This window comes from Aegilops tauschii, chromosome 6, assembly GCF_002575655.3.
Source record: "Aegilops tauschii subsp. strangulata cultivar AL8/78 chromosome 6, Aet v6.0, whole genome shotgun sequence".
NCBI classification, from domain to species: Eukaryota; Viridiplantae; Streptophyta; class Magnoliopsida; order Poales; family Poaceae; genus Aegilops; species Aegilops tauschii.
In genome coordinates this window covers 310,167,711-310,176,352 of record NC_053040.3, presented here as the reverse complement: position 1 = coordinate 310,176,352, position 8,642 = coordinate 310,167,711, and the positions used below count along the sequence as shown (strand labels likewise).

At 44.9% G+C, this 8,642-nt stretch overlaps 1 long non-coding RNA gene across 2 annotated transcripts; it reads left to right on the top strand.

The window, feature by feature from the left end:
* The first annotated feature begins 2,348 nt into the window (after positions 1 to 2,348).
* On the top strand, positions 2,349 to 7,084 carry LOC109742997 (uncharacterized). Of its 2 annotated transcripts, XR_002227972.4 has the most exons (4): positions 2,414 to 2,823; positions 2,899 to 2,998; positions 3,446 to 3,556; positions 3,879 to 7,084. It is a non-coding gene; the product is annotated as an uncharacterized lncRNA (long non-coding RNA). The 2 variants fall into 2 exon arrangements; XR_012187818.1 differs by having other exon boundaries at positions 2,349 to 2,823; positions 2,899 to 3,556.
* The last annotated feature ends 1,558 nt before the right edge of the window (positions 7,085 to 8,642 follow it).

The following is an 8,642-nucleotide window of genomic DNA, read 5'->3' as shown; positions in this document are numbered from 1 at the left end:
TGTTCCTTCTCTATACTCCTTGCATTAGAGTAGCGTAGCATGTTACTGCTTTCGGTTAATCCTATTCTGCTGCATAGCATGTCATTTTTGCTACAGTTGTTACCCTTACATGCAATCCTTAATGCTTAGTATAGGATGCTAGTTTTCCATCAGTGGGCCTACATTCTTGTCCGTCTGCCATGCTATACTATCGGGCCGTGATCACTAGGGAGGTGATCACGGGTATATACTATATACTTTATATACATGACACATGTGGTGACTAAAGTCGGGTCAGCTCGTTGAGTACCCGCAAGTGATTCTGATGAGGGGGCTGAAAGGACAGGTGGCTCCATCCCGGTAGAGGTGGGCCTGGGTTCCTGACGGCCCCCGACTGTTACTTTGTGGCGGAGCGACAAGGCAGGCTGAGACCACCTAGGAGAGAGGTGGGCCTGGCCCTGGTCGGCGTCCGCGGATACTTAAAAATAACACGCTTAACGAGTTCTTGGTATTTGATCTGAGTCTGGCCATTTGGTCTATACGCACTAACCAACTACGTGGGAAAGTTATGGGCACTCGACGTCGTGGTATCAGCCGAAGCCTTCGTGACGTCAGCGACTGAGCGGCGCGCGCCGCATTGGACCGTAAACTCGCGCTTGTATTAAGGGGCCTAGGTCTGCTTCCGGCCGCGTACGCAACGTGCGGGTGTGCAATGGGCGATGGGCCCAGACCCCTGCGTCATAGGATTTAGACCGGCGTGCTGACCTCTCTGTTGTGCCTAGGTAGGGCTGCGACGTGTTGATCTTCCGAGGCCGGGCATGACCCAGGAAAGTGTGTCCGGCCAAATGGGATCGAGCGTGTTGGGTTATGTGGTGCACCCCTGCAGGGAAGGTTATCTATTCGAATAGTCGTGTCCCTCGGTAAAAGGACGACCCGGAGTTGTACCTTGACCTTATGTCAACTAGAACCGGATACTTAATAAAACACACCCTTCCAAGTGCCAGATACAACCCGGTGATCGCTCTCTCACAGGTCGACGAGGAGAGGATCGTCGGGTAGGTTTATGCTATGCGATGCTACTTGGTGAACTTACCATCTACTCTCTTCTACATGCTGCAAGATGGAGGCTGCCAGAAGCGTAGTCTTCGACAGGACTAGCTATCCCCCTCTTATTCTGGCATTCTGTAGTTTAGTCCACCGATATTGCCCCTTTACACAGATACACATGCATATGTAGTGTAGATCCTTACTTGCGAGTACTTTGGATGAGTACTAACGGTTGCTTTTCTCCCTCTTTTCCCCCTTTCCTTTCTTCTCGGTTGTCGCAACTAGATGCTGGAGCCCAGGAGCCAGACGCCACCGTCGACGACGACTCCTACTACACCGGAGTTGCCTACTACTACGTGCAGGCTGCTGACGACGACCAGGAGTAGTTTAGGAGGATCCCAGGCAGGAGGCCTGCGCCTCTTTCGATCTGTATCCCAGTTTGTGCTAGCCTTCTTAAGGCAAACTTGTTTAACTTATGTCTGTACTCAGATATTGTTGCTTCCGCTGACTCGTCTATGATCGAGCACTTGTATTCGAGCCCTCGAGGCCCTTGGCTTGTATTATGATGCTTGTATGACTTATTTATGTTTTTAGAGTTGTGTTGTGATATCTTCCCGTGAGTCCCTGATCTTGATCGTACACGTTTGCGTGCATGATTAGTGTACGACTGAATCGGGGGCGTCACAGCCGTCAAGCAGATTCTCCGCTATGTTTGTGGCACTATGGATCTTGGCATCACGCTTCACGTCTCCGCCGACACCGCCCTCACCGCCTACTCCGATGCAGACTGGGTGGGCTGCCCTGACACTCGTCGCTCCACCTCGGGCTATTGTGTCTACATTGGACCCTCACTTATCTCGTGGTCGTCCAAGCGGCAGCCTACGGTCTCTCGTTCCAGTGCCGAGGCTGAGTATCGTGCGGTGGCCAACGCCGTCGCCGAGTGTTCGTGGCTTCGCCAGCTGCTTCAGGAGCTCTTTTGCCCTGTTGACCGTGCCATGGTGGTCTACTGCGACAACGTCTCGGCGGTCTACCTCTCCGCTAACCCGGTGCATCATCGACGGACCAAGCATATTGAGTTGGATATTCATTTTGTTCGGGAACAGGTAGCCCTTGGCCATATTCGTGTTTTACACGTCCCTACTTCCCAACAATTTGCAGATATCATGACCAAGGGCTTGCCTACGGCGTCATTTGAGGAGTTCCGGTCCAGTCTTTACGTCAGCCACGGTGCCGCTTCGACTGCGGGGGGTGTTGAGTATATGTGTTACATATTGTGTATTGGGTCCGCCTCTTAGTTCTTTGTATAGTTGAGGTTCGTGGCCCACCTTGTACATCATATATATCTTTCCCTACTAATAAAGCAGCGATCGGCTGTGGTCGTCCGTCGTTAGGCTTTTTGCAAAAAAGTCCCCCCATTTCTGAGAAATCAACCCGCAGTCCGTTTTTAAGTGATTATCAGAGAAAACGTTTCGTTCTTGCAAAAGAGTACCTGTAGTTTGTGCGATTCAACCCACCGTCCGATCAGATTTGCAAAGAAGAAAAAACAGACACGACCACACACACGGGCTCGCCTCCTCTCCCTCTCGCCCACGAAGTCCTCGCCGCCGCCACCACCCATGCCGGCCACTTCCGGCGACCTCCGGCGACGCACAGCACGCTCCCGAGCTCCCCACGGTCCGCGCCTCCCTCCCCTCTGGACAGATTCTCCGCTTCCGGCCTCTACCGCCCGCTCGCAACCCCACCCCCGTGGCTAGGGTTTCGGCCAAGGCTTCGCCGGCGCATCTCCGGCGGCCCCAGGTTCGTCCCTCCTTCTTTCTTGCCCGGGATCTGCCACCTCTACACCTCACCTTCTCTTCCTATCCTCTGCTGCAGATGCAGATGTAGCACCCCATGGGAGTTCCCCATCCACCACGGTGGCAGATTCTTCATGGAGATGTGATGCAAAAGAAGCACAATGTTCAGTGATGATTAGGTTTGTTTTTTCCCAGCTGAGAATTTGAGGTTGTGTGTATACACTGTCAACAATATTTTCAGAAACAAAATAATCGTGTACATCCTTGTATGGGGAAAGGTGGGCTGTATAAGCGTGGACATTAATCTTCACTTTTTGTGCTATATAAGCATGGACATTAGGTAGTCAATTTAGCCAGATATAGAATTCGTTACAATATTACATTTACAAAAGGAATATAGAAGGTCACATATCATTTTAGTTGTAATTATTCAAATGGCTGACACAAGGTTCAGTAGGAATAACATTATGATGTTCCAAATATGCAGCGACATGACTAAAGCTCAAATTTCTAAAGTGGTTGTCGTGCTTGCCGTAACAGCGTTGATGTTTTCACATTTCCTCGATTTATTGGTAAGTTTGGATGTTGTAGACTGATCCGCTTTGGCAAGTCATGTTTGCCTGCAGGGTGATGATGTTTATGCATCTAGGGAACCATGGAGATTTTAACATGTGATATTTCCTCAAGCAAACTAAGTTCTTTTGCAATTTGCTGCTCAAGTTGTGGCTCTCCTGCAGGTATGTCGTTGTGGTCCTTTCCACTATATTTATTTGACGTATATGTTTCCGGACAATACTTAGGTTTTGTACTACATGGTAAATGAAATGAAATTCCTAATATGCTAGAACGTACAATGGTAATTGTTAGTTTCATTAATATTTCTTGGCAAACCATTGTTCTTTCTTGGTCTGCTGAAAATAATTGTCATCAGTTTTAGTTTACATTGTCTATAGAGAAAGTGATGTTTTTTAAGAGATAGATGAATGATTTCAAAACATGGATTAAGCCCCGTGCCAAGTTGTGTTCCCAACTTTTAATCTCACTGCCTTCTTACTTCAGGGCAAATCTTCCCAACAAGAAGCATAACAGAGGCCTCTCTTTCAATGTCTGAAGATTGGTTATCTAATAACTGGCCATCAGAGGGAGAAATTCAGCTCCATAACCTCCATGTAAATACCATCATCTATTTTCCCTCTTGCCCACTTCTGTTACGTATTTACATTTTTGTGTTGGCATGTTCTAAAGAAGCTGCACCTTTTTTCCCCTTGTGAGTAAATTGCCAGAAATCTAAACTCATGGGCAAATGAACTGTTTGATTCAGTGATTTGCCAGATCAACAACAGAATATTACTAAGTAGCTCATGTCATTAACTTTTTAATAATGATGCACGTGAGATATACTCCAAGGTATGCAGACAGGTATTTTTGGTAGAATATGTAGTGGTAAATCAACTCTCATGCATGCCCTTTTCTGTATCATGTGTCCTACTATCGGTTAGATAATAGTAGACATTGTCGACATTGGCACCATTGGGTTGTACGATCTGATTTCTAGATTGGCCATCATCAATGTTCGATTGAACTGTGAGAAACAACCTTGACCCTCTAGGAGAGTACACTGACAATCAAATCTAGGAGGTAGTCTTGATATTCACATGCTCATTGCTTGTCATTTCTCAAATTACTAAACAATCACTTAAAAAATCTGTTTGTCTTGGCTCGAAGTATGAATCTGTTGCTCGTAATTGTTTTTTAGTTCGATATGTCTTCACATTCGTACAATTCTATGAACCTACGTGTTCCCATTGATACTTTGTAAATCTTGTACTGGCTACTACGGCTTTGTGCATTTCTCAAATACAGAGGCCCTCCAATCTTCTTAACTTATCTAATAATGACTGAAAATTGTTATTCTACATTTCAAGCATCGGGTCACTATCAGTTAGGAGTTGAAGTTCGGAGAAAGGGGCTAAAACATGATTCTCCAGCTCTGCTTTACTCGTACCATAGAGTTCATATTCTGGTAGTTTTGGTGCTTCTGAAATTGCTGATAAATTCCAAATTGCCCTTGAAGTGGTAGAGAGTGGAGAGAACTGGTGTGTGGGCCAGTGTCAGCCCGTCTGTCTCAGTTGGGTGATTCTGAGACGGACCAAGATACTGGTTCTGCCACTGCTTCGGTGGACTTGCAACCTCTTGCAACAGATAACCTGATACCGGACACACCACAACAGCATTACTCAGGGGTGATTGGCATGACGATCGTGCATCGAATCACCTTGGTCCTTCAGAGCGAAATACTCTAGCTTCCTGACTATGGTGGTACAGTCTGGGGAACGATTTTCTGTACAAGAGGAGATCAAAAAAAGGCATTGCTTATTGTACATTAGATTCTACAGGCAGGGGACCTTCAGCTTTGTAGTACTCCTGCTGTTTCATGAAGCTTCAGATTATATTACTACATTTTCCCTTGATTGTAAGAAAATCAAGCATACACTAATAAAATTAAGCATATAATACATAGTAATTTAATCTGAAGCTTCATCAAACACTGGCAACAATACGTAGTCTCTCCAAGGCCTATATAGGTATGTTTATCTTGCTGTTTCAGGTTAGAATAATGATTTTAAGCCATGTAGATAACCTTCAACTAGCAATGCCAATCATATAACCCTTGAGCATGTGACAGAGTTTTCACCCTCACCATGTCCAGTGACGTTGCTAGCAGGAGTAAGATGTTTGGGTTGGCGGAGTCGGCGGCCGGTAGTAAAGCAAGGGTGTTGTGTTACAAATTTTTCATCAAGAAATTCGCATAGGAATATATTTTTTCCTTCAATAATGACCCTTTATATTTTTAGTACTTTCAATATTGTTTCGCTCAAATAAAAGTATGTTTTGGTACTTACAAAATTGTATCCTTGTGAAGAAGTAGTTGCTTTTTTACTTACATTGAGAGAAGGTTCATCTTCAGTGTATATAAATTCCATGTCCTTTGCAATATTTGGCTGCCTTGAATGATGCACATGCTGACCTTCTATCTTTGTATGTTGGGTGGAGTCAAGCCCCTACATGCAGTAGAAGAATCAATTTAAGGGTTGTGGTTCAGAGTTTTTCCATGTATGTTGGTGAAGTCATGCAAGTGAAGCACCTCATTGTCCCCTATATTTTTTTTGACTTGTTTGTCTATGTATGTTGGGTGAAGTCATGCAAGTGAAGTGATATATTTTCCGATTTGTTTGTCTATGTATGTTGAGTGAAGTCAGTGAAGAAGTTCATTTTGTTCGTCCTTTAGAAATTTATTTTGTTTTGTTTCTGATTAACAGGTAATACTGTCCAGTTTAGAGTGCCTCCTAAAAGTTTGTGTTTACTTTACCGTTTCTTCATGATGAATTTACAATACACGACGATCGAATAACTGCCCTGTAGCTACTAGAATTTTTTGAATTGCTATGATAGATTTTACTGTACTGTAGTACTCAAAGAAGTCTACTTGTTTTTGTTTTCGTAGTAAATTATAGTTAATTGATGACTAACCTAATGATGGATTTAGTGTCCTGTAGCTTCTATAATTTACAGCACTATAATTTTTTTGATTGTTTGAATTTACAGTGACCTCCTGCTTGAATTTACACTACCCTGTTCGAAGATTTACAATCCTATAACTTCTGTAATTTACAGCAGTACCATAAAGGTTGTGATTGTTGTATTTTACAGTGACCTGGTATAGATTTTACAGTATACAGTTACCTTAATTTACAGTGCTACATTTTTCTGAACTATTGGTGTTCTAGACATGTTTTGATGATGCTCTTAGGTGTTGATCTTCTTGTACTGGAAGAACTATTTGGAGGAGATTGCGAGAGTACTGACCTGCAGTTTGTCTTCATGGTGTGACTGTAGTTTCCTGATTGTGTAGCTATTCTGTCCCCTTCTTCCTCCATCCTCTTTCTCGTTCTTATCTGATCATAAAGCACACATTGTTACTGGTTGTTTCTCCTTATTTTTACGGAAGTTCCAGTATCTTTGTTGTGATCTGGTTGTTACTGACTGGAATTTTAGTAAAACGAACACTGTAAAATTCATCAAAGCTCGATACACTTTTAAAGTTACTGTTTATCATAGTGAGTTGACTGTAAATTTCAGTCGAGAAAACTGTATTTGAAGCTTCATGACGATGAAATATTTAGTATGTGATTAGTTCATAATGTGTTGATCATTGTACAGCAGGTTGATGATGATTTTATGGCAGCCGAATGATGAATTATAGTATGTTTGTGTTCAGGAGTTTCCTCTACAAGTATCTGATTAAAGGCCAATTAAATTTCAGTCGATTGTAATAGACACTCCTTTTTTTAATACCAAAGTGTTATCTTTTTTTTTAGAATCACCAAAGTGTTATCTGCGTACGTGAAATGTCCATGTCAAGAGCTTTCTTTGGGCCAAGCCCAAATAATGAAAAATACAAGAATAACGACTCCCCACCAAAGAACAAACTTATATATCAAAAAAACTCAACATAGTAAAAATAGTTTTATATATTCACACTTTAAAAACTGGTCAAAATTCCCAAAAGTTGTTCCATTTAAAAAGTGCATTTAAAAATGTTCAAAAAAAACAGTCACTATTTTTTAATAAAGCATTTATTTTTATTAAACAAAATCATGTTTTCTGAAATGAAAAAAAGAAAACTGAATCAAACACTATTCCATGAAGTCTTCAATTAGGCGAAGAATGCCACGGTGGCTTCTTTTTTTTTTTTTTAAAGAAGGATGACCCCGGCCTCTGCATCTAGGCGATGCATACGGTCACTTTATTAATTATTCTCATAAGACCTTACAAAGTCATACAACAATAAGACTAAAGCCGCCGTCTAAGCAACAAACTGTCGCTACACCTATTCCGTTGATGAAGGGGCGCAGATAGCCTGGGCCTAATACCAAACAGACATCGCAGCCAAGCCAAACATCTAAGACCTGAGACCCCAACCTAGCCACTTGTCGGGTCTGGGGCAAACACTAGTCCGGCGTGCTCTCAGAGTCCGCCGCCGCCAACTGCCACCGCTCCCTCTTCAGAACTGTACTGATGCATCAATCTTGCTCGGTCCAGCTAACGTCGACGCCACCACGGCGCCCAACGGCACTTCCTCCCTGCGCGCAAACAGCTGTACACGTCGCGGTCGCCACTGATACACCTCAGCGCCATGCTGCCACGTACCACCAGCCGACACAGCTTGAAGCCCTTGGAGGATCTGTCTGCGTAGCACCTGCCGACCAGGCATGACCAAGCGTAGCACCTGTCGGTCAGGCATGACTTGACATCTCCACCGAAGCTCCGTACAAGACGAAGCCGCTCCACCTCCTGCCTCTGACTTCCAGCGTTGCTCCACAAAACGACGCTCCCAAGAGAGAAACGACACCGCAGTGTCGCCATCGTCTGGTCTGGAACACCAGATCCTAGGGTTTTCCCCGGAGCAATATGAGTGGGTCGACGGTAGTCACTAACGATGCCTTCATCAAGGTAACGACGTGGAACGCCGCCATCGCCCGCCGTCGGCTCGGTTTTCACCGGCAACTACGTCTCCCCGACTCGCAGCTGGTGCCAGATGACGGATCCCGAGATCCGAACACCCAGCCTCAGGCCGATCACCTCTGACGGAAGAGATGACCACCACCGTCGGCTGCACCGGTCAGAACAGATCTGATCGGAGGTGCCGCCGACGAGACCACCATGCCCTCCACGCCGCCGTCGCCGATCTGAAGGCAGCATGCACGCCACCGCAGCCAAGCCGGCCGCCGTCGATCGCAGCCGCCGCTGCCGCCCGAAGGG